Source organism: Ceratotherium simum, chromosome 8 (assembly GCF_057802395.1).
Source record: "Ceratotherium simum simum isolate JZ-2026a chromosome 8, ASM5780239v1, whole genome shotgun sequence".
Taxonomy (NCBI): Eukaryota; Metazoa; Chordata; class Mammalia; order Perissodactyla; family Rhinocerotidae; genus Ceratotherium; species Ceratotherium simum.
The window spans coordinates 63430715-63457280 of NC_141907.1; the positions used below are offsets into that span (position 1 = coordinate 63430715).

General features: G+C 37.1%; 1 pseudogene; it reads right to left on the minus strand.

The window, feature by feature from the left end:
- Window positions 1-2908: 2908 nt before the first annotated feature.
- Window positions 2909-26566, minus strand: part of LOC106801867 (tetraspanin-3 pseudogene) — an 89642-nt pseudogene continuing 65984 nt past the window's right edge.

Sequence of the window (26566 nt, forward strand, 5' to 3'; positions counted from 1 at the left end):
GGGCAATAAATATACCATTAGTGGCACCAGAAATGAATTTCGATGGTAAGTGAACCACATTTTAAATTAATAGTTAAAGGGGCCAGCCCGGTGGCATAGCAGTTAAGTGATTTGCGTGTTCTGCTTCAGTGGCCCAGGGTTCGCCGGTTCGGATCCCGGGCACAGACCTACGCACCGCTCATCAAGCTATGCTGAGGTGATGTCCCATATAGAAAAGCTACAACTCTACAACTATGCTACACAACTATGTACTGGGGCTTTGGGGAGAAAAAGGAAGAAAGAAGAAGATTGGCAACAGATGTTAGCACAGGGCCAATCTTCCCCAAAAAAAGAAAAAAGGAGGAGCTCTGGACCTTACTTCCCTCTTTAAAAAAGAAAATTAATGAATTCATAGTTAAATATGTCTTTAATGTAGTACAGGAGAATATGACTAACACATAAAGACCACGATTTCATGGGTATCATTGCCTAGGATGACATTACAGTAGGTGATTATTTGTAAAGTCCATTTAAAATTATTAAATAAATTATATAAATATATAAATTATATAAACTACTGTCCAAAGTGGCTATACTATTTTACATTCCCTCCAGCAATGCATACATAAGGGTTCCAGGTTCTCCCCATCCTTGCCAAAGCTTGGAATTCTCCTTCTTCTTATAGCCATTCTAGTTAGTATTTAGAAGTCGTACACATTTTAATTGAGAAAGTGAGTATTTGGTGAGAAAGTGTTTGTGGATAAATGATAGTTTTTAAATATGTGCCATTTGGAAGGTGGAGTGTATTTACACTGTGAAGCTCCAGAAGTAGAGCTAGGACTAATGTAAACTTTATAGGGAAGCAAATTCTGGCAAAAAGTTAAGCAAAACTTAAATGCTGTGTACTTTCTTGCCAAGTTGTCATGACCTTTTTATTGAATGTATTTACATACAGCTGTGTCAGTTAGCATTCTTCAGTTACGGTCAACAGAAATTGACTGACTTAACTAGAGAAGGAATGTATTCTAACAATGTACAGTGATTCACAGAATCAAAGGAAAAGCCAAACAAGTGGGACTTGGAAAGGATAGGAAGCAGCGCAGCTCAAGGGATCTGAGGAGCAGGAAGCAGTGGACAGTTTCCTCAGAGAGCTGCTGTCAAGGTGAGTCAGCTCTGTTTTCTGGCCTTGTGTCACTCCACTCCACTCAAGATTTACATTCTCAGGGGAGAGAGTCTGCTTGGCCTACTTGGTCAGGAGAAGGCAGAATTGATAATCTCACCAAAAGTGCATACAGGGTAGGACGTGATTCCCCAGGGGAATACTGAAGTACCTTTACCAAAAGAAGGGGCTTATCTCTAAGGCCCATTCATTGCTTGAATGTTTATTAAATGTCTCCTGTGATTTCTCAGAAACCAATAACTATGTTTCTTTGAACTCAAAATATTTACTTTGTTACTCTCAAAGTATTTTTACATACATAGCAAATATTCTTTGAATGCCAAAAAAATGTTGCCCATTTATTTTTTGGAAGCGAGAAATGTCAATTTCATTTTATTAAACATAAATACAAACACATGAACAGATTCACGTGGTAAAAAAGATTGAATCAGATAGAGCAAAACTTCTGTGATTCTCCCACTCAGCCTTCCGTGTGGGTCAATGTGGATCATCTATACTTGTAGAAATTATGTTTCTGCATCTACACAGTTAATTGCCTGTCGGAATATGTAGGTTTTTCATGTGTAAGAATAGATAGTATTACTGTGTATATTGTTTTGCAATTGAATATTTTTTACTCAACAATATCTGGAGCATTATTTCCATGACTACTACATTTTAAAGAATGCTTTAAGTACTCCATAATATGAATGTACCCTGATGTACGTTACCAGTTCCCTAATAACAGACATTATGTTCTTTCCAATATATCATTTTGATGAACGTAATTATGTGTCTCTGTGTAAGTATGAGCAAGTACCTCTTTAAGGTAGATTGTTGAGATAGTATAGTGATTAAGAGCACAGACCTTCAGGTCAATCTATAAAGATTCAAGATCCCACTCTGCTATGTAGCTGTACATTGTTGTTCTTACCCAGTAGTTTTTTTTTTTTTTTTTGAGGGGTGATACAGAGTTTATTGAATTAAGAGTTTTCTGTTTACAACTGAGATCACATCTACATACGATTTTGCTAGTCTACATGGGTACATTATTTCTAATGAATTTAGACTTATGATGAATGGGCTCAGTCATACAAAAACACACACACGCACTCACACTAATTGTTTTAAAACAGTAGTGCATACATTATACTCCTCGTATAAAGCCAGCTTTGATTAAAAATCACTAGTTTCAAAGACCAGTCTGATTTTGAAGGTGAACCAAGATACACACTGTATGATTCTAAAATCTATTTTAGCCATTTTGTGCAGTTGCTATCTTATTGGACTACAGTATATATTTTTTAAAAGGACACTGAATGAGGGGCACCATCTGGCATTAACTTTAACCAGACAGCTGGCTTCCTTCCTCTTCCCCCAAAAACCTTTGGCCAAGAGTTCTCCATTGTGAAGACTGAAAGGACCGGGTGATACCTCAGCAGCAGTCCCATCACTACTTGGAGGTAACAGAAGCAGGCCCACGCCGTCCTTTAATTCTACCACACTACGCAACTCACAAATGGTTCTGAAATTAGAACATTTACCGCCGTACTTAAAAACTTAGGGACACGGAGAGTCAGCTAGAACAGGAGAAAAGAAAGTCATAGGTGGGTAGGTAAGTAGGTGGGCACATGAAGAGCCAAGCCGCTCTGTCCAACACGTGTGTGCGTGTGCTTGAACTAAATGAACTCAGGAGGCCAACAGCAGTAGACCTGCTCAATTCACCCTCCAACTCAGAACACGACTAAAAAGCTCAGGCTTGAGTGTCTGCTACGCGTAGGCTCCGCCGGTGAGGAGCTCATAAGCAGGATCTCGACTCCTGCACAATAGGATGCATGCACGCAGCATGCCCAGCGCTGCCTAGATAACATGCATCGTGATTTCTTGCAGCTTCTTCACAACTAGAGCCTCACACCCCTCAGCACAGAGGTCGGAGGGGTGGGCCAGACTGCCATTAAAGCTGCTGACGGTCTCTCTGCAGCTGCTAAGAGGGACACTCTGGTTTTTGGTTTCTTTGAACCAGTCTGTATTTTCCCAGTCTGAATAGCTGTGAATTCCACAACAGTGCAGCTGTCTCTGTACATAATCAATAGCCCGGCTAGCAGCATCAGGGTTGGTTCCGTTGTAGGTCTTAGCCACTTTCTGAATGCTGCGATCAACCTCATCTTCCACCTTTGCTCTGTAAACGTATCCCAAAACCACTACAACAACTTCTGGGACAAAAACCAAGAGTAGGATGATGACAAATGTGGCGAGTCCGCAGCGGCTTTCCCGGATTGTGGCGCAGCAGCCAATTAGCCCAATAATGAAAAGCAGGGCTCCCACAGCTATGATCACGACAGCAGGGATGAGTGTGAACATCTTCAAAGAAGTGGTCATAGTCATCGTAAGTGATGAAGACATAGGCTCCCACATGGCATAAAATGCCAGCTTTTCCCCAGAAGATGAGGTTGAGAAACACCAGCACGGTCTTCGAGGAGGTGATGCCGCACTGGCCCACAGTGCCGGCGGCCGCTGGGGCCCTGCTCGGCGAGCCGGACGCGCTCACCGGGCGAGGCGGCAACGGCGACGGCGCCTCCCCACCGGGAACTGCTGGGCCTGCGCGGCGCTTCCGGCAGTTCCCGGCGCACCTCGCTCCTCCGCGCAGCCGCCGCAGCCCCCCCCACCCCCCGGGGCCCCCGCGCTTCTCCTTACCCAGTAGTTTTAAGGAAACTTCATTGACTTACAACATAAATTCAGAAATATGAACAGCTTGATGAATTTTCCCAAAGTCAACATGTACCTAGCACATAAATCAAGAAATAGATAATTCCAGCACTCCATTAGCCCCTTTGCTCCCCCTTTGAAAACTGCTCCCGTTCAAAATAACCACTATCATAACTTCTAAGATCACATATTTGTTTTTGAACAATTATGTATATGGAATAATAATTACCATAGGTATTTTGGGGGGGAAGTCTGGATTCATTCACTCAACATTATGTTTATTGAAATTCATCTGTATTGTGTGTATTTGTATTTTGTTCATTTTCATTGCTGTATAATATTCCATTGTGTGACTACATCACAGTTTATCTACTGTTGATGGACATGTGGATTGTTTACAGATTGGGGTATTATAAATAATGCTGATATGAACATTCTTATGCATTTCTGGTGAAGTTTTAGGGCTATTACAAATAATGCTACTTATTAACATTCTTGTCCACTTTTTTTGGTGAACAAATATATGCATTTCTGTTGGATATATACCTAAGAGTGGAATTGCTGGATCATAAGTTAGGTATATGTTTATTTATAGTAGATAATGCTCAGTAGTTTTCTGAAGTAGTTGTGCCAATATACACTTCCAACAGTGTATAAGAGTTCCAACTACTCCTTATCCTTGCCAATAATTGGTTTATCTTTTTCATTTTAACCATTATGCTGAATGTGACATTGTCCAGTAGTTTTTGAAGAATTAAAAATCTCTTTAGTTGGGGAGACAGAATTTAGGATATCACTCCCCATTGATTAAAGTTGGCTCTGAGGATGGGCAGGGGCTGGGCTGGGCAGGCCTACCCTAGGAATGAGGGAATGCTGGTGTGTCAGTTCTGGAGTTTTCGTCTAGGGCTGTTCCTGGGCCTGGCTCTTAACAGGCTCTCCCCTGCCCAAGCCCAGGCTTGCCCTTCTTCACTAGTCCCTCCCTGTATCTGGTCCAGTACCCTTTGGGAAGGGGAAGCACTGAAGAAGCGTAATACAGGGGCTGGTCCCTTGGTTCTGGGCTGATGGTCTCGGCAGAGGCTGGGACAGGAGCCACAAGAGTTGCAGATAGTTGACTCAGGAAGGCCTCCTGACTCCTCTCCCGAGGAGAGGCCCAGTGCCTGACTCCCTCCCAGGGTCCAGACCTCTGCCTTCCTGGCTCCTTCTGCCCTGTGCTCCCTCCCCCCCACCCCCAGCCCCTGCACCTTCATTGCTATTCCGGGTAAACCCTCTGTTTTGTACCTGTCAAAAAAAAAAAAAAAAGATCACATGGTGATCTAGAGTTTTATGGGATTTATAAAATAATTTTTTCTTTAAAAATTAGATGGAAAAAATAGTTATTCTCTGACTCCAACAAGTTACTGTCTTCCTGGGGAGGGATTAATTTTGTTTGGATTATCCTAATATAATAAAGGGCCGTCTGTCAGACGCTAGAACCTGGGTTTAAACATTACCCTCTCTTTGTATTTAAATCCCAATATTCAGTAAAATTAGGTCTATAAGGTTTTAAAATTATTGTTTCTGGTACATTATGCAATTTCAAATATTACTACTCTTAACCTAGAACGGGGACTGCAAATTCATGGCTCACATTCCCCCATCTCCAACCAGGCAGATTATGACAGATGGTTTGAACTGCAGAACTCTTTCCCACTGATTTCTATGTGGTCTCAGATTTTTTTTCTCAATACAGTGCTCCACACAGTCACACTGTAGATTAGAAATGTGATGGAAGATTAAAACACTCTTTTTATCCTGTACCTCAAGGTACAAGATAATTTGCCGAGTCTTAAAATTTCTCAAGTATTGCCATTATTGGTTGGTCCTATATTAGACTGACAGAAATGTGACTCATTCTTAGAAAGATATCATTTAAACATGAAAACAGGAATGCTTAAAGACACATGCACCCCTATGTTCATTGCAGCGTTATTCACAATAGCCAAGACTTGGAAGCAACCTAGGTGCCCATCAAAGGACAAATGGATAAAGAAGATGTGGTATATATACACAATGGAATGCTACTCAGCCATAAAAAAAAAGATGAAATCTGGCCATTTGTGACAACGTGGATGGACCTTGAGGGTATTATGCTAAGCGAAATAAGTCAGAGGGAGAAAGTCAAATACTGTATGATCTCACTCATAAATAGAAGATAAAAACAACAACAAACAATCACATGGAGACAGAGATTGGATTGGTGGTTACTGAAGTGGAAGGGGGGAGGGAAGCGGGTGGAAGGGGTGATTAGGCACATGTGTGTGGTGATGGATTGTAATTAGTCTTTGGGTGGTGAACATGATGTAATCTACATAGAAATTGAAATATGATGTACACCTGAAATTTATATAATGTTGGAAACCAATGTCACTGCAATAAAAAAATAATTTAAAAAATACATTAAAACAAACTCTATCTTAAAAAAAAGCTGTCATTTAGATCTATTACTTAGTTATACTACTGAGGAGCTGGCTTACTTTAGTCTTGTTTAGTTTTTTAATTTTGGTTTTCCTTTCTATTTTAATATTTAATTTTTTGTTTTCATTTGGACTAGGGAAAATTCTGAGAAGGTTGCTGCAGCTTCATAGGTCAAAGTAAGTTAGGGGAAGTGACTTGGAAGAGGAGGAAAGATGATACAGATACAGGGTTAAGCATAGATCCTGACAGTTTTGGAGTTTGGGGGACCTTTAAAAGTCTGTGTGGTTCTGGAGTATATTGGTTACAGTGTGATATATATTAATAATAGCTTTTCATTTGAAATTCAAATTAAAAATAATTTATAGTAGTGAATTACAAATAGCACTTTTCAAAGTGAAAAGTTAAAGAATGAGTTACTTTAAAAAATTTTGGCCATGCTAAGGTGATAAAACTGATTAAAACCCAAAATAAAAGATAAATAGAACCTGAGGGGAATAAAGAAGGAAGGAGGGATGGACAGAAAATAAAAGAGTTTGGTGATATGGATGAAACCATGGATCTAAGGAAAAGTAAGCCAGGATAGAAGTTGTAGCATTAGTTGTGTATGCTAATGTCATATTCCCAACTCCAGCCCCTACTAAGTGTGTTACTTTGAGCATTTACTTGCCTTGTAAGCCTCAATCTTTTGGGCTATAAAATAATCATTAAAAAGGTCATCTTTATTAACTTCACAGTACTGTGAAGACCAATCAGGTAATGTAAGTGAAATAACTTTATAAAATTAAGGTGGTATTATTGTATTGTAAATATTGCTGTTATTGTAAATATGAGGACAATATATGAGCCTCAACATGTAAATAGCTCAAATTAGATTGAAAGAAGAATTCTACTTTCCATTTTCTGCCCATAATGGAGTAACTTACACCAGTCCTGCCCTCTACCTGTAAACAAGTAGAAAACTGGACAAAAGTATGAGTATTTCAGACACTGGAAAACGTGCTGTATGGGAGTGTGCTCTCTGAATGGGTGGAAACAAATGAGCTGAGTTCTACAACAGCCTCAGCATTCTGCCTGGAGTCACTTTCCAGACGACGCACAGAAGGGGGGAAGCCAAAGAAAGCATGGCAGTCTCTATAGAGAAGACAGTGAGATCAGATTTGGGGAAGGCTGTGGCAGTTTCAGTTTGTGGGGCACAGCACCAGAGATGTAGGAGCTATGCAGAGAAGCTCCAGCGATCTGCAGAGGGATTTCATTGAACCTTTTGCTGTGTGCTAAAGTGCACATGCATGGAGTGCAATGCCACAAGGCCAGACAAGAAGCAATTACTGGGGAACTGCAAGTTGAACAAGTCCCAGAGCTTGCATGTGGTTGAGAGACATTTGAGTTTTGACCACCATTTGAGTGGCAAGACCTCATTGAAAATGTTGGGTGTTCAGTAGATGCTCCAGAGCCGTGCATTAGAATAGAGCTAAAAGAGCTCTAGAGTAAAGGCTACTGTGGACCACCAATAACTGAGTTTAAAAACAACCTCAAAAGAATCAAGTTGATTTGTGAGTGACTTAACTCCCAGCCAGATTCAACGTTCCTTAAATGCAGAAAACAAAATCCAAAACCTTAAGAACATAATATTTATGGTGTCTGGTACGCAATAAAAATAAGCAGGAAAATGCAAAGAAGAAAATCAATAGGAACCGATCGAGAAATTACAGAGATGAATGACATAGTAGACAGGACTTTAAAACAGCTATTATAAATATGTTCAAGTATGTAATGGAAAATATGAACATAATAAGGAGAGATCAACTGATTAGCCACTGAAGAAGAAAAGAAGCATGAACTTGAAGATACTTCCAACTATCCAAATTGAGGTACACAAAGAATATAATAGTAGTAATAAAAAGAACAGCTCCTCAGTGACCTGAGGAATATTCCAGGTGATCTAACATATGTGTAATTGGAGTACCTGAAGAGGCAGGAGAGAGGAGCCAGAAAATATATATATTGAGGGAATAATGGCTCAGGTTTTCCAAATAGGATGAAAGGTATGATTCCTAAATCTAAGAAGCGCAACTAATTCCAAGCAGAATAATTGAAAGGAAAACCATTCTACGGTATATCATATTCAAATTGTTGAGAACCAGTGATAAAGTGAAATTCTTAAAAGCAGCCAGAGAAAAAAGAAATATTAAATAAAGGGGAACCAAGATAAGAACTACTACTAAAAAAAAAAAAAAAAAAGAAGAACTACTACTGATTTCTTGCCAGAAATAACACAAGCCAAAACAAGGAATGGAATAACTTTAACATGCTGAAAAAAGAAAGTTAATTTATGATTCTATGTCAAGTGAAAATATCCTTCAAAAATGAGAACAACACAAACACTTTTCTGGACAAATAAAAGCACAGAGAATTTACTTCCAGCAGACCTGAATTACAAGAAATATTAAAGGAAGTTCTAGAGGAAGAAAAATGATACCAGATACAAACCAGTTCTGTGCAAATGAATGGAAAATGCCAGAAATGATAAATATGTGCAAAAATACAAAAGGTGCTTTTTTCATTTTTATCTTTTCTTTAAAAGAATCATCTTTTAAAAGCAAAAGTTATAATAGTGTATTGTGAGGTTTATAATGTTTTGAAGTAAAATAAATGAAAATAGTGGCACAAAGGTTGGCAAAGTATACATTTATACATGGTCCACTTCATCTAGGTGCAGTTTTCTTTGTTCATCTAGTCTTTTTAATGAACAAAATCTCACGTAAAATCAAAAGTCAAGTTATATTTAAAAATTTTGCTTTTGTGTTAGAGAACACATTTGTATTTTCAAAAACAAGCGCTATAGTAGAACTGACTTTATAGTTCACTGATTATGACAAAATTTTACACCCATGTGACCATGATGAAAATCAAGGTACAGAACATTTCTGTCACCCCAAAAAGTTTACTTATGTACTAATTCCTGCTGTTAGCCTCAAGCAACAATAGATTTGCATTCTGCCGGTATATTTTTGCTTGCTGTAAAATTTCACATGAATAGATCATACAGTGCAATGCATGTGTTTTATGTCTGGCTTCTTTTGCTTAGAATAATGTTTTTAGGGCCGGCCCCGTGGCTTAGTGGTTAAGTGCGTGCGCTCTGCTGCTGGCGGCCCGGGTTCGGATCCCGGGCGCGCACTGACACACCGCTTCTCCGGCCACGCTGGGGCCGTGTCCCACATACAGCAACTAGAAGAATGTGCAGCTATGACATACAACTATCTACTGGGGATTTGGGGGGAAAAAAATAAATAAATAAAATCTTTAAAAAAAATAAAAATAATAAAAAAAAAAGAATAATGTTTTTGAAATTCATCCATGTTGCTGCATGTATCAATAGATAATTATTTTTTTATTGCTGACATATTCCATTGTATAGATATACCAAATGTATCTATCTATTCACCTGTTGATGGGTATTTGTGTTGTTTCTAGTTTTGGGCTACCATAAATAAAACTTCTCTGAACATTCATGTACAAGCTCTTTTTGGTGGGCATTTGCTTTCATTTCCCTTGGATAAATAATGGAACTACTAGGTCATATGGTAAATGACAAGTGTCGTAAGAAACAACCAAATAGGTCTCCAAAGTGGCCGTGCCATTTTACACTCCCGCCAAAAATGTCTGAAAGTTGAAATTGCTTCATAACCTCAGGAACGGTTGGACTTTTAATGTTTAGTTTTAGCTATTCTAGAGGGTGTATAGTGGTATCTCATTGTGATTTTAATTTGCATTTCCCTGGTGACTAATGATGTGGAGCTTCTTTTCATGTGCTAATTAGCCATTCTTATATCTCCTTTGGTAATTAGTCAAAAGTGTCTATTCAACTCTTTGCCCTTTTAAAAAATTGGGTTGCCTTATTATTGAGTTGTGAGAGTACTTTATATAATCTAGTTTCAAGCCCTTCGTCAAATATATATGTTGTAAATATTTTCTTCCAGTTGTGGACTGACTTTTCATTTTCTTGTGTCTTTCAAAGAGCAGAATTTTATAATCATCATAAAGTCCATTTTATTAATATTGTATCGTTGGTGCTTTCTGTGTTCTAAGATATCTTTTCCCTTCCCAGAGTTGCAAAATTTTCTTCTATATTTTCCTCTATTACATTTCTTCTATAAGGTTTATAAGTTTTAACCTTTAATTTTAGGTTTAGGATTCATTTCAAATAAATTTTTTTCATGGTGTAATAATCAAAGTACATATTTTCCGTACAGATATCCAATTGTCTTAGCAACATTTGTTGAGAAGACCATCTATTCCCCCATCTTTGGCACCTTGGTCAAAAATTAATTAACCATATGTGTAGGTCTATTTGTGAACTCTCTATTTTGTCCCACTGATCTATTTGTCTATCATTATATTAATACTGCATTGTTCTAACTGTAATTTATGGTAAGTCTTGAAATCAGATAATGTGAGTACTTCAACTTTGTTCTGTTTTTAAAAATTTGTTCTGGTTATTTTAGGGCATTTGTATTTCTATGTAAATTTTAGAATCAGCTTGTCAATTTCTACCAAAAGGGCTCCTGGGATTTTGACTGAGATTTCATTAATCTATATTTTAATTTAGAGAGAACTGATACTTTCACAATCTTGAGTCTTCTAATCCATGGTTGGTATATCTCTCAACTTATTTAAATCTTCTTTAATGGTTCTCAGCAAGAGAAAGGTTAAGAAAGTTTCTTTCCGGGGCTGGTCCTGTGGCTTAGCGGTTAAGTGCACGCGCTCCGCTACTGGCAGCCCGGGTTCGGATCCTGGGTGCGCACCAACACACTGCATCTCCGGCCATGCTGAGGCCGAGTCCCACATACAGCAACTAGAAGGATGTGCAGCAATGACATACAACTATCTACTGGGGCTTTGGGGAACAAAAAGGAGGAGGATTAGCAATAGATGTTAGCTCAGTGCCGGTCTTCCTCAGCAAAAAGAGGAGGATTAGCATGGATGTTAGCTCAGGGCTGATCTTCCTCACAAAAAAAAAAAAAAGAAAGAAAAGAAAGTTTCTTTCCATTTCTAATTTGCTGAGACTTTTGTTGTTGTTGTTCATGAATAGGTGTAAAGTTTTATCAAGTGCTTTTTCTGAATCTATTTAGAGAACCATGTGGATTTTCCTTTTTAGATTGTTAGCATGGTAAATTACATTGATTATTTTTCAAAGGTTAAACCAACCTTCTCTTCCTGGGATAAATCTCACTTGGTCATGATGCATTTTCCTTTTTATATTTTGCTAATTTAGATTTGAGAATATTTTATTAGTAACTTTTCCAGCTAGGTTTAGCAGATATATTGGTCTTTAATTTTCTTTTCTTGTAATAGCTCTACTTTTGGTATCACAGTAATGCTGGACTTAAAATGAGTTGGGAAGTACTCCCTGTATTTTCTGAAACTTTCTGTAAGATAACTGTTATGTCCCCTCAAATGTTGGATAAAATTCACCAGTGACTCCACCTGGAGCTGCGGTATTTTTTGTGGGAAGATTTTAAACTATTAATTCCATTTATTCAAATGATATAGGGCTATTCAGGTTATTTTTTTAATTTCTTTTTTTGCCAGTTTTGGTTTTATATATTTTGGCTATAAAAGAATTGGTCTGTTTCAAGTTGTCAAATTTATTGCAATAAATATGTTTAAAATATTCTTTTATTATCATTTTAATATCTTTAGTATCTATGGTGATGTCCCACTCTCATTTCTATATGGTAATTTGTGTATTCTTTTTTTTTCTTTCTTGATTTTACTAACCTAGAAATTTATTATTTTATTGATCTTTTTAAAAAAGCAGTTTTGGATTCATTGATTTTTCTCTTTGCATTTTATTTTTAATTGAAAATTTTATAGCAGCTTCATTAAGATATAATTCATAGACCATAAAATTCACCCATTTAAAATGTGCACTCTTTTTTTTTAGTATATTCAGAGTTTTGCAACTATCACCATAATCAGTTTGAGAACATTTTCATAACCCCCCAAAAGAAGTTCCTATCCAGTAACTCTTCATTTTCCCAATATACCCTCCCCCAGCCCTAGGCAACCACATTCTATCTCTAAAAATTTAGAGATATTTTATATAAATGGAATCATATGTGGTCTTTTGTGACTGGCTTCTTTCACTTAGCATCATGTTTTCAAGGTTCAACCATGTTGTAGCACGTATCAGTACTTCATTTATTTCTACTGTTGAATAATATTCCATTGTATGGCTGTATCACATTTTGTTTATCCATTCGTCAGTTGAGATATTTGGATTGTTTGGCTGTTATGAACAGTGGTGCTATCAACATTTGTGTAGAAGTTTTTGTGTGGACATATGTTTTCATTTCTTCTGGGTATATACCAAACAGTGGAATTGCTGGGCCAAATGGTAGCTTTATGTTTAATCTTTGGAGGACATCCTAGGCTGGTTTCCAAAGTGGCTGCATCATATTATATTCCCAACAGCAGTGTGTGAGGGTTCCAGTTTCTCCACCTTGCCAACACTTGCTATTATCTGTGTTTTTCACTGTAGCCATCCTAGTGGGTGTGAATTGATATCTCATTGTGGTTTTGATTTGCATTTCCCTGGTAGCTAAAAATGCACTTATTGGACATTCGTATTTTTTCTCTTGAGATATGTATATTCAAATTCTTGGACCATTTTTAAATTGGGTTGTCTTTTTATTGATTTTTAAGAGTTCTTTATATATTCTAGATACAAGTTGCTTATCAGGTATGTGACTTGCAAAGTTTTTCTTTCATTCTGTGTTGGCTTTTCACTTTCTTTGTTTTTTAAATTGTTTTATTAAGGTCATATTGACTTCAAAGAATTTATTTATTTCTTCTAGGTTATTAAATTTGTTTGTGTATAGCTTTTCATAGTATTCTCTTATAATCTTTTGTATTTCTGTGGTGTCCATTGTAATTTATCCTCTTTCACTTCTGATTTTATTTATTTGAGTCTTCTCTCTTTTTTTCTTAGTGAATCTGGCTAAGGGTTTGTAATTTTGTTCATCTTCTCAAAGAACCAGCTCTTAGTTTCAATGATCCTTTCTGTTGTTTTCTTAGTCTCTAGTTTGTTTATTTCTGCTCTGATTTTTTATTATCTCCTTCCTTCTGCTAACTTTGGTGTCTTTTTGTTCTTCTTTTTCTAGTTCTTTTAGGTACAGTGTAAGAATGTCTATTTGAGATTTTTCTTGTTTTTTGAGATATGCCTGTATTGCTATAAACTTCCCTCTTAGTACTGCTTTTGCTGCATCCCATAACTTTTGGTATGTTGTGTTTTCATTTTCATTTGTCTCCAGGTAATTTTTGAATTATCCTTTGATTTCTTCATTTATCCAATAGTTGTTAAGTAGCATGTTGTTTAGTCTCCACGTATTTGTGACTTTCCCAGCTTTTTTGTTGTAGTTGATTTCTAGTTTCATAGCATTGTGGTCGGAAATGATGCTTGATATGATTTCAGTCTCCTTAAATTTATTGAGGCTTGCTTTGTTTCCCAACACATGGTCTATCTTTGAGAATGTTCCTTGTGCACTTGAGAAGAATGTGTATTCTGCTAGTTTTGGGTGGAATGTTCTATATATATGTATTAAGTCCATCTGGTCTAGTGTTTCATTTAAGGCCACTGTTTCCTTGCTGACTTTCTGTCTGGATGATCAATCCATTGATGTAAGTGGTGTGTTGAGGTTCCTACTATTGTGTTGCTGTCAGTCTCCCTTTAAGTGTGTTAATAGTTGCTTTATATACTTTGGTGCTCCTGTGTTACGTGCATGTATATTAATGTATGTCTTCTTGGTGGAATGTCCCTTTTATCATATATAATGCCCATCTTTGTCTCTTATTATCTTTTTTGTCTTAAAGTCTGTTTTGTCTGATATAAGTATGGCTACACTTGCTTTCTTTTGCTTGCCATTTGCTTGGAGTATCATCTTCCATCCATTCACTCTGAGCCTACATTTGCCTTTAGAGCTGAGATGTGTTTCCTGGAGGCAGCATATTGTTGGGTCTTGTTTTTTAATCCATCCAGCCACTCTATGTCTTTTGAGTAATGAATTCAATCCACTTACATTTAGAGTGATTATTGATATATGAGGGCTTAATACTGCCATTTTTTCTTTTGTTTTCTGGTTGTTCTATATTTTCATTGTTTCTTTTTCCTTTTATTTCTGTCTGCCATTTCATTTTTGGTGGTTTTCTGTGTTGTTTTTCTCAGTTTTCTCTTTATATATGATTTGTGACTCTGCTCTGATTTTTTGTTTTGTGGTTACCATGAGGTTTGTATAAAAGATTTCATAGATGAAAGAGTCCTTTTCTAATAGCCTCTTATCTCCATTAGCCCAGGCGAATTCCATCCCTTTCCTCTTCCTCATCTACGTTTTTGTTGTCACAAATTATTTTTTTGTGTTGTGAGTTTGTGAGCAAATTGAAGTGGTTATGGTTATTTTTGATGCTTTCTTTCCCTTTATCTTTTATGTTTTAATTGAGTTTTTACTAACCTATTCTGATAGAGAGCTGCTATTTTCTGATTCTGTCTATTTATCTCCTTGCTCCAAGCTTTGTAAAACTTTGCCTTTTTGTTTCGGGTAAGAGAGTTCTCTTCATTATTTCTTGTAATGCAGGTCTAGTGGTGATGAACTCCTTCAGATTTTGTTTATCTGGGAAAGTTTTTATTTCTCCATTGTATCTGAAGGATAGGTTTGCTGGATAGAGTATTCTTGGCTGAAAGTTTTGTCTTTCAGTATTTTGAATATATCATTCTATTCTCTCCTAGCCTGTAGGGTTTCTGCTGAGAAGTCTGCTGAAGGCCTGATGGGGGTTCCTTTGTAGGTTATTTTCTTCTGTCTTGCTGCCCTTAATATTTTTTCTATGTCATTGACTTTTGACAGTTTTAATATTGTATGCCATGGAGAAGGTCTTTTTGCACTGAGGTTATTAGGAGTTCTATTAACTTCATATACTTGCATGTCCAGTTCCTTCCCCAGTTTTGGGAAGTTCTCAGCTAGTATTTCTTCAAATAAGCTCTCTGTGTTTTTCTCCCTCTCTTCTCCTTCTGGGATACTCATAATCCTTATGTTACTTTTCCTAATTGAGTTGGATATTTATCGAAGAATTTCTTCATTTTTTAGAAATCTTAGTTCTCGCTCCTCCTTCACCTGAATCATTTCTAAGTTTCTATCTTCAAGCTCACTAGTTCTCTGCTCCATTTAGCCTCCTGTATTTTTTATGCTTTCTACATTTTTTAAATCTCATTAATTGTGTTCTTCATCTCCAAAATTTCTGTTTGGTTTTCTTTTAGAGCTTCATTCTCTTTGGCAAAGTATTCCTTATGTTCTTTAATTTTCTTCCTGAGCTCATTGAACTGTCTTTCTGAGTTTTCTTTTAACTCATTGAGTTTGTTTATGACAACTAGTTTGAATTCTCTGTCAGTTAGATTGTAATCATCTGTGACTTCAAGTTTGGTTTCTGGAGAGTTGTCATTCTCTTTCTATTCTGCCATGTTACTGTAGTTCTTCATTATGTTTGATGAATTGGTCCTCTGCTGGCCCATCTGTATTAGTAACTAACTCTGGCTTTGGTTACATTGGTTCTGAGCTACTTCTGGTTGTATTTGAGAGCCTGCACTCTCCACCCTCCACTGCCTCAGCTAGAAATGTTGTCAGTGCCCTCCTTGTGCTGTTTGTGCCTCTGAGGTGCTGGTGCCTTGCTGCTTCCGATGTCCCTGCAGTCTCAGGTGTTGCCACTGAGGTCACCAGGCTGCAAGCACTTCTGCTGCTTCTGGGGTCACCTGGGTCTTGTGTTCCTCCACTGGCTCTCTGTGGGCTCTCCATGGGCTTGGAATCTTCTGAACCATGCACCACCTGTGCTGCTGCTCCTGGGTTGTCTGGGGGTGCTGGTTGCACCACTGCCAGGGGTGCTTGGATCACAGGTGTTGCTGTTGCTGCCAGGGACCTGAGGACTTGTATGCAGCCCCTGCTACTGGTGAAGCTGGTGTTGGGGGTGCTACCATTGGGGGCTGGGACACCAGTTCTTCTGTGCTTTCTGAAGCCTCTGGTTGCAGGTTCCACCTGCCATTGCTGTAGGGGGGAGCCAGCTAAGCAGGGAGAGGTTGTTGCTGCTCCCTCATGCAGCCTCTGGTCTCTGGTGCTAGCTGGTGTGTCTTGAAAACTCAGGTCAGGGCACCCCACCCAAGCCATGAAAATTCAAGTTTTGTTTAATATCCTCACTGTTGGAAAGACCTGGACAGTGCCAGGGATGGGGATGGGGCACGCTCACTGGATCTGGTGGCAGCTGGGCAGGGAGCAAGCCACACCTCTTTTTTCTGCCCCTGCAGTGACCGCTTGCAGGTGTGTGGATCAGATCTGCTGGGAGATGGGCAAGGAGCAAGCCACACCTCTCTTTTCTGCTCCCACTGTGCCTGCTCACAGTCATGTGAGCTGTGGTGCCTGCTGTTTCCACTCCACGCCCTGGGTCATTGCTGCTGGGGGGATGGGGTCTGCTCCCCTAGTTCCACTGCCTCCCAAGGATCTAGTCCACCCACCTTCAGATGTATAGATGCATGGATCTCTTAGGCATCCTCTTTGCTGTGTAGGGAATCCTCTCTTGGTCAACGGATGTCCCACTGGTTGTAACTTAGAAGGGAAAGACAAAGGGAGCAACTCACTCTGCCATGATGCTGACTTCACCTGGCTTTTCACTTTCTTGATGCTGTCCTTTGAAGCACGAAAGTTTTTACTTTTGATGATTTCTGATTTATCTTTTTCTTTTGTTGTTTGTGTTTTTGGTGTCTTATCTAGGAAACCCTTACTTAATCCAAGGTTATGAAAATTTAACTTTTATGTTTTCCTCTAAAAGCATTAATAGTTTTAGCTTTTACATTTAGGTCTTTGATCCATTTTTAGTTAAATAGTTGTGTGGTGTGAGGTAGGGGTTCAGCTTCATCCCTTTGTATATGGATATTTGGTTGTCCCAGCACCATTTGTGGTAGAGATTATTCTTTCCCCATTGATTTGTCTTGGTACCCTTGTTGAAAATCAAGTGAGTATAAGTGTGAGGGTTTGTTTCTGAACTTGATTCTATTCCATTGATCTATATTTCCTTTTCCCAGTACCACTCTGTCCGGATTATTGTAGCTTTGTCGTAAGTTTTGAAATCAGGAAGTGTGATTCCTACAATTTTGTTCTTTCTTCTTAAGATTATTTTGGCTATTTTGAGTCCTTTAAATTTCCATACAAATTATATAATCAACTTGTCAATTTCTGCAAAGAGCCAACTGGAGTTTTTGTGTTTTTTTCTGTGGGACATTTCTTTTTTTGAGATATAATTGACATATAACATTGTATTAGTTTTAGGTATACAACATAATGATTTGATATTTGTATATATTGTGAAATGATTACCACAATACATTTAGTTAGCAACCATAATCACATATATTTGTAGTGTTTCTTCTTGTGACAAGGATTTTTAAGGTTTATTCTCTTAACTTTCAGATTTACAATACAATACTGTTAACTGTAGTCACCATGCTGTACAGTGTTTCTCCGGGACTTATTCACCTTATAATTGGAAGTTTGTACCTTTTAACCACCTTCATCTATTTAGCCCGCCCTCCACTCCCTGCCTCTGGCAACCACCAATCTGTTCTCTGTATCTATAAGTTCAGTTTTTGTTTTTTAGGTTCCACATATAAGTGAAATCGTACAGTATTTGCCTTTCTCTGTCTGAACCTATTTCTCTTAGCTTAATGCCCTGAAGATCCATCCATGTTATCACAAATTGGCAGAATTTCCTTCTTTTTATGGCTTAATAATATTCCACTGTGTATATATACCACATTTTCTTTATCCATTCATCTGTCGATGGACACTTAGGTTGTTTTCATGTCTTGGCTATTGTAAATAATGCTGCAATGAACATGTGGGTGCAGATATCTCTTCAAGTTCTTGTTTTCATTTCCTTCAGATAAATACCCAGAAATGGAATTTCTGGATCATATGCTAGTTCTATTTTTAATTTTTTTAGGAACCTCCATACCGTTTTCCATAGTGGCTGCACCAATTTACATTCCCACTAACAGTGCATAGGGTTCCTTTTCTCCTCAGCTAGAGTTTTGATAGACATTGTGTTGAATCTGTAGATCAATTTAAGGAGTATTGCTATCTTGATACTTCTAAGTTTTTCTATCTGTAAACACAGGATGCCTTTCATTTATTTAGGTCTTCTTTACTTTCTTCAATGATGTGTTGTGGTTTTCAGTGTACAAGTCTTGGCCTTTTGTTAAATTTATTCATAAATATTTCCTCTTTTTGATGTTATTGTAAGTGAAACTATTTTCTCAATTTCATTTTTGGATTAATTGCTGTAGTATATACCTACAATTGATTTTTGTATATTGCTGTTTTATACAGCAACCTTGTTAAACTCAATTATTACTCTTAATAGTGTGTGTGTGTGTACGTATTCCTCAGGACTTTCTATATACAAGATCATGTCATCTGTGAATAGACATAGTTTTACTTCTTCTTTTCCTATCTGGATGCCTCTTATTTCATTTTCTTCTGTGATCACCCTGGCAAGAACCTCCAGTAAAATGTTGAATAGAAGTGCCAAGAGGGGACATCCTTGTCTTATTTCTGACATTAGGAGGCAAACATTCAATTTTTCACTATTTAGTATGATATTAGCTGAGGGTTTTTGTAGATGCCCTTTATCATGTTGAGGAAGTTTATTTCTGTACTTAGTTTATTGAATATTTTTATCATGAAGTAGTTTTGCATTTTTTTAAATGCTTGTTCTGCATCTATTGGGATGATTGTGTGAGTTTTGTCCTTTATTCTATTGACATGATGTATTATATTAATGAATTTTTGGATGTTAAATCAACCTGGCATTTTTGAGATAAGTCCCACTTGGTTATGTTGTATAATTCTTTTTATATATTGCTGAATTCAGTTTGCTAGCATTGTGTTGAGGTTTTTTGCTTCTATATTCATAAGAGGTATTGGTATGTAGTTTTCTTTCTTGTGAAACCTTTGTGTGGTTTTCATATTGGGGTAATATTGGCCCCGTAGGATGAGTTGGGAAGTGCTCACTCTTGTAGTTTTAGGACAGTTTGTGAAGAATTGTTATTAATTTTTTTAAATATTTGGTTGAATTAACCAGTGAAGCCATCTGGGCCTGAGGTTTTCTTCTGGGGAGGTTTTGATTTCTGATTTAATATCTTTACTTGTTCTAGGTCTATTCAGATTTTCTTTTTTTCTTAACTCAGTTCCAGTTGTTGATGTGTTTCTAGAAATTTGTCCATTTCATCTAAGTTACCTAATTTTTTCATAGTATTCTCTTTTTATCCTTTTTTGTGTGGTCAGTAGTAATGTCTCCTCTTTTATTCCTGATTTTAGCAATTTGAGTATTCTCTTTTCTTTGCTTGGATAGTTTCATTTAAAGTTTGTCAATTTTATTGATCTTTTCAAAGAACCAGGTATTGGTTGTATTAGTTGTGTCTATTGTTTTTCTATTCTCTGTTTAATTGATTACCACTCTAATCTATTACGTCCTCTCTTCTACTTGCTTTAGATTTAAGTTACTCTTCTTTTTGTAGTATTTTAAGGTGGAAGTTTAGGTTATTGATTTGATCTTTTTTCTTTTCTAATGTAGGCATTTAAAACTATAAATTTTCCTTTAAGCCCTGCTTTAGTTATATCCCTTAAGTTTTGATATGTTGTATTTTTTTTCAATCATATCACAGTATTTTCCAATTTATTTTGTGATTTCTTTTCTGACCCATTGGTTATTTAGTAGTGTGTTATTTAATTTCTACATCTTTGTTAATTTCCTAAATTTACTTGTAACTAATTTATAGTTTCACTCAATTGTGGTAGTTGGAGAACATATTTTGTATGATTTCAATCCTTTTAAATTTATTGAGGTTTGTTTTATGGCCTAACATATGGTCTATCCTAGAGACTGTTCTGTGCACACTTGAGAAGAATGTATATTCTGCCATTGTTGGATAGAATGTCCTATAAATATCTGTTAGTTCTATTGTTCAATTGTGCCTCCTTTTTATTAGGTAATATCTTTTTCCTCTTCTCCTTCTTCTTCTTCTTTTTTTTTTTTTTGTGTGTTTGTGTGTCAATGACATAGGATTTTACTGTTGTTTTCCTAACCCTATTTTCCCCCTGGGCCATTTGTTTTTTGTTGAGGAAATTTGTATAACACTGTGATTTTTAGGAATACTTATGCTGACTTATAGAGGAACTGACTGTATGCTTAAAATGGGTACATTTTATTTTATGTAAATTATACCTCAGTAAAGTTGACTTAAAAAGAAATTAATAATTCTGAGGAAAAGTTACTTAAGACTATAAATTATAGATTCTTAGAGTAACAAATTATTGTATTGAACAGAAAGTTTTTGAAAATTTACTCCCTTAAAAGAGATTTTTTTTTTGTGAGGAAGATCAACCCTGTGCTAACATCTGCCAATCTTCCTCTTTTTTTTTTTTTTTTTTTGCTGAGGAAGACTGGCCCTGGGCTAACATCCGTGCCCATCTTCCTCCACTTTATATGGGACGCCAACCACAGGATGGTTTGCCAAGTGGTGCATCGGTGCACGCCTGGGATCCGAACCCGCGAACCCCGGGCTGCTGCAGTAGAGCGCACACACTTAACTGCTTGCACCCCCAGGCCGGCCCCTAAAAGAGATTTTTAAAAAATCTATCACGCCCTTTTCTAATGGGTATTTAAATCCATCTTCTCCTTCCACTAGTCATCATATAAATCCAGTTTTTTCCCACAAAAACTTGATTATTTTTTTCCTTCTAAATTGTTCACTAAAATGCTTCTGCCTTTATTATTGTTTTTTGAAGTTTAAAAAAGTTACTGATGATTGTTAGTATCTGACCTTAAAATTCTAGCTGTCAACCATGTCAGGCTAAGAGTGCATATTTACCAAGAGCTCCTCTGCTCTTAATCCAAAATACAATGTTCCCTTTCTTTGTGTTCATTTAAGAAGAAAGGGTTGATTTCAACTCAGACTCTTCTTCCAATATTGCCTGCAAGGTAGAAAGCAATTTTGCATAGATTAAAAGCCTAAACTGACCATTAAAAGCAGGTGGACTTGTCAAGTTATCTCTGTAGAATTGAATTGAGAATTCAAAGGAATAATAAATCAGAGCTTTCATTATATGTCTTTAGCTTGGACAAAATATTTTTATAAGAGAAAGCAATCATTTAACAAATATGTGTTCTCGTGGGAAAATAAGGTTTGGGTACACCAATGACAGCTCCCAACATTCTAAAAGAATAAAATTCAACACAACAAAACCCTTTGAGTGCCTACTAAAAGTAGTAAAAGGCATGGTGTAAATTTAGTTTAATGGTAGTTTATAATTTTGAAGGCGTGTTTTAAGACTTATAGCCAACTTTTAATATTAAGGTCAATAAATATCATTAAACTTCTAGTTGTGAGAACTAAAATGATAGGAATGAGTGAATAATGCTGTCATTGTTTTTCAAATTTTTATTTTAATAGATCTGTCTTGGGTGGTTAATTCTAGATAATATTGATAAGTTTCTCCTGATTTAGTGGTAGCTAGAAATAGTGATGTATAAAAATGAATGAACATTCTCAAAAAATACATGTCTTGTCAAAAGAGTGAGCTGTTTTTGTTGATAAATTTTAGCTTAGATGTTTAGTCTGGATGTAAATTAGGGAACCCTAACTCCCTGTGGTTCTCTCCTCAGATGCTTTTCTTTCTTTATAGCATTTATTACTATAAATGAACAGTTTATTTGTGTGTTCATTTGTTTAATGTCTGTGTACCATGTTTGACTCTCATGTATATATATTTTTACCACTATCTATCCAGTACCTAGCACCTGGCATATAGTATGCACTTAAAAAAAATTGTTGAATCACCAAATAAATAAAATGTTAAGAGACCTGCCTTGAAACCCAATCTTAACTCCATTCTCACTTAAGTAATAACTTGAGCACTTAGCCTCTTTGCCTTTTCCTCTCCCGTAGTTTAGTGAATAATAATGACACCTTACATGTAATACATTACATCTCTATAATATTCAAAATATTTTCATAGGATTACTATGTGCCAGGTACACTTCTGGGTATTGATGATATAGCAGTGAACCAAAAAAGAAAAAAAATCTGTGCCTTCATGGAGCTTACATTCTAGTGAAATCTGTTCTTTTGTTTTGGTCCTCACAACAACCCTGTGAGTGGGTAGAACTGATATTATTAATTTACTGATGTGGAAATAGAGACTTGAAGTTAAGTATTTACTCCAGCTCAATCAGCAAGTGAGTCCAAGAACCGGATATTTTATGTCCAGTGCTTTTCCTTCCTCCCCTAACTCTTCTATCATGTAGGAATTTTTTGAGGAAAAGTAAGATTTAATTTATTCAACAATTTCTGTAAATATACTGCATAAATACAAAGTGATAGCATGATTCAGGTTTTAAAGTGGTTTTAAAAACTTTGGCATTTCAAGATACCTGAAATCCAAAGAAATTTAAAATTTAAGTCTGAGCTCCTTTGTTTAGAAATGGCCTGTTGTTATTTATGTAACACCTGACTCTTATACCTAGACCCTTCGTTGTAGAAGTTGGGACTTCCTATTGTTAAATGTTCTAATACTATACATTAGTATGGAAATCTAGACAGTGCCCATAGTGGATGACATATTAGTTGCTAAGCAAGGGAAATTATTATGCCATCTGCTGGCTCTTATAAGGTGTGTTATTACCTAATTCATTTTCTGAATCAACACACCAAAGGCACCATAAGCAAAGTAAATTATAGTAGCTTGCACATTTTTCAACTAAATAAGCAGTTTATAAGAAAAAAACAATTTTGTGCCTCCTCAATTTTAATGGATGCCTTGGAAAATTATTTTTGTCCTTTAAACTTTGTTTTCATGGGATAATCTTTTATTAGACCATCAGATATCTGCTATTCAAACTTAAACAGGAAGTTTTCTTTGTTATGAACTTACAGCAGTTCTTTAGCATTGATAGTAAGCTACTCATAGAAAATCTGGTATTTATTTTAATTTGCGCACATCAAATTGTAGAAAGTGTAAAGTGCCCCAAAATATGCTTAGGCTTGCATAGAGGAACCTGGATATGAAAAATATGTCTATTTGACAGAAATGACGAAGTAATTTCTTTCTTTTCTTTTTTTTTTGTGAGGAAGATCAGCCCTGAGCTAACATCTGTCGCCAATCCTCCTCTTTTTGCTGAGGAAGACTAGCCCTGGGCTAACATCCGTGCCCATCTTCCTCCACTTTATATGGGATGCCGCCACAGCATGGCTTGATTAGCGGTGGGTCAGTGCAAGCCCGGGATCCCAACCCCAGGCCACCGCAGTGGAGCGCTCACACTTAACGGCTACGCCACCGGGCTGGGCCCCCAAAGTAATTTCTTTATAAATCTGCCCTAAAGGCCATACATTGATATTATAATTTGACCTTTTGTCCTACTGAAGGATTAGATTACCATAGAAAAACACTTCTCAAAGTGTGTTCCCTGAGTATGTTTCTTAAGATATTAACAAGTATTATTGGGAGAGAAGGAAGATTTCTGTAGTCAAATATGATGAAATACTAGATTAAAGAGGTTTCTTCACTATCAGACATCGCAGAGCCTTTAATATGTTAATATGTTAGCGTATATTATAATCTCTAGAGGGCAATATTTTTCCCAATGTTTTGCCACAGAATGGTTTTTTTCTTAGAGTATCTTGTGGGACTAGTGTTTTTCAAAACACAATTTGGTGAACACTACCTTAGGGTATATGTTGGCATTTGCATAATAGCCTATAAAGTCTATATTTGTTGCGGGTTGCTCCTCAGTCCTCTTCTCTTCCCTGGGCACTCCCAATTGTACCCAAGGCTTTAAATGCCACATGTAGTCTGACGATGCCCAAGTATATAAATCCACCAGCTCTGTCTCCTTAGCTCCACATCCATGTATATATCTGCCTAACCAACTTTTCCAACTGGGTATTGAGGCCCTTAAATTCAGTTATTCAAACCTGAACTCAATATCTTCCTCTTAAACCTGCTCCTCTCCTGTCTCCTTGAAAATCACTAGTATCCATGCAGTTGCCCAAGCTAGATACATGGGTGCCATCCTTAACTCTTGCCACTCATTCTCCTTTCTCATCCAACCTTTAACATGACCTGACTATCCTAATTCTTTATATCTCTTAAATAAGTCCACTTCACTCAAATTGTGTCTAACTTAGTTTAAGCCTTCATCATCTTACATAGATTGCTAAAGTAACCCTTTAACTCAGCACTATTTAATAGAAATATAATGCAAGCCACAAATCCAAGTCACGTACATAATTTTAAGTTTTCTAGTAGCCATGTAAAAAACAAGACAAAACATGAAATTAATTTTCATAATGTATTTTATTTAGCCCAATGTATCCAAAATATCATCTCAACATATAATCACTCTAAAATTATTGATATATAAAAATTATTGACATATTTTACATTATTACTTTTTGCCTCACATCTTTGAAGTCCAGTGTGTATTTTATACTTTCAGCCATCTCAATTTGTACTGACCGTATTTGAAGAACTCAATAGCCACATGTGGCTGATGGCTATATTATTGGACAGCACAGCTTACAGTGGTTTTTGTTTCTACAGATTCTCCCCTTCTTATTCATTCTCCCCATAGTAGCCAACACGGCATATCCGATTGTATCACTCCATTGTATAAGATCCTTGGTTGATTCCATGTTGCCTCAGCCTTCAAGACCCATGATAATAAGTTGTACGTATCTCTCCAGCCTCATCTCTCTCAACCCCACTCTAAATTCTACATATACTGACCTATTTGTGGTTGTTTTCCTAAAGATATCATGCTTTCTATCCTCTAGTCTTTGTACATGTTGTGACTTCTGCTTGGAATACTCCTTCCCAACCATTTTGCCAGGTAAACTCCTGTTCAGGACTTAGCCTAGATTTCACTTCTTCCAAGAAATTTTCCCTAAATGCAAAAGTCTGATTAAGTGCTACTACTATGAAATCTCATTGTACTGTCTGCTTACCTAATATTAGTACTTACTGCACTGTATTTTATCATGCTGTAATACCTTACCTCTAAGAGCTAGACTGAGCTCTGTGAAGGAGGGATTATGTCTGTTCTTAATTCTATGATTTAACTAACTAGACTGGAAGCTCCTTGAAGACCTGGTATGTGCTCACTAAATGATTTTTAAGGGAAAGAATGGAGAAATAGCATAATGTAACAGCCAAAAGACCTCTGCCCCACCTCCCATGATGACATCATCAGTCCCTAATTCCTCACATCTGGAAGTATATGCATTCACCAAGTATTCCTCGATCTGCTATATGTCAGGCACTGGGCTAAGTATTTCCTGGCATTGTGGGAAATAGCCTGACTTATTGATCAACAATAGTATGTATTCCTTTTATGTTACTTATAGTATGATAGCCCTAAATTTGTTTGTTATTGCCGTGGACTTGATTCCAACTCCTAGTGACCCTGTGTACAGCAGAGCGGAACCCTACCCAGTCTTTTTTGTGCCATTCTATCACCTTTTGGTGCTGTATCAGACAATGCTTTGCTGCTATTCATAGGGTTTTCATGGTCAATATTTTTGCAGTTTCTTCTTCCTACTCTTTCTTAGTCTGGAAGCTCCACTGAAACCTGTTCACCGTAAGTGACCCTGCTAGTATTTGAAATACTGGTGGCATAGCTTTCAGCATCACAGCAACACACAGCCACCACGGTATGACAACAAGAGACTGGTGCTGTGATTCCCTGACTGGGAAACAAATCTGGGCCGGCGCAGTGAGAGCACCAAATCTTAACCACTAGACCACCAGGGCTGGCTAGCCCTAAATTAGCATGCATCAAAAAAGTACCATCAGTTAAAAGAAACAGACCCAGTTCTTTTTTTTTTTTTTTACAACAAAAGGAGATTTATTGGAAGGACACTGGAGGTAGACTACAGAATAAAAGGAAGAACTTAACAACCAAACTTTAGGAAGCTTTGGGAAGGACAAGAACAAAAATAACTCCAGATTTCTCAGCCTCAGGAGCTCACAGATATGATTATCAAGTATGTTTCCATCAGCTGACTCAGGTAGGTCTTAGAGGTGTCTGCTCAAGAGTCAGATTCTTAGGAGAGAAAAATTGGCCCACAAGAAAAAAAAACAAACTCTGGCCTAGGACCACATATCTGCCTCTCTGGAG